Source organism: Lipotes vexillifer, unplaced genomic scaffold, assembly GCF_000442215.2.
Source record: "Lipotes vexillifer unplaced genomic scaffold, Lipotes_vexillifer_v1.1 scaffold12, whole genome shotgun sequence".
Lineage (NCBI taxonomy): Eukaryota > Metazoa > Chordata > Mammalia > Artiodactyla > Lipotidae > Lipotes > Lipotes vexillifer.
In genome coordinates, this window is record NW_006796716.1 from 3943756 (window position 1) to 3944088 (window position 333).

Sequence of the window (333 nt, forward strand, 5' to 3'; positions counted from 1 at the left end):
GGGTGGGGGGTGGGCGTGGCTGGAGAGCCGGCAGGCCCCGGGGAGCACGGCTGTGCCACAGGCAGCCTCTGGGCTTCCTCCCACTTAATTATTGTCTGCATTCATCCTCTAGCACCTTCCACAGCTGAGAATTCCTGAGGCCTCCCCCCACTGAGAGGAGGCTGGAAAGAGCCTTGCACAGAACATCAGCTACTTAGGGGTTGAATTACCCATTCAGAGGAGGGCAGCTAGGGGAGTATATGATTTGGCCGAACAGACCATGTGGTTTTGAGCATTCTGCCACCAGTTGTGAGACGATGGGGCCAAATGCGTTGCATGGGGTCAGCATTCCTG

The 333-nt window shown here is 57.4% G+C and overlaps 1 protein-coding gene and 1 pseudogene across 1 annotated transcript in view; one reads left to right on the plus strand and one right to left on the minus strand.

Annotated features, from left to right (window-relative positions):
- COL26A1 (collagen type XXVI alpha 1 chain) overlaps nt 1-333 on the minus strand; it is a 178446-nt gene that overhangs the window by 143987 nt on the left and 34126 nt on the right. The gene's annotated exons all lie outside the window — the stretch shown is intronic.
- Nucleotides 1-333, plus strand: part of LOC103082465 (histone H3.3 pseudogene) — a 19746-nt pseudogene that overhangs the window by 1112 nt on the left and 18301 nt on the right.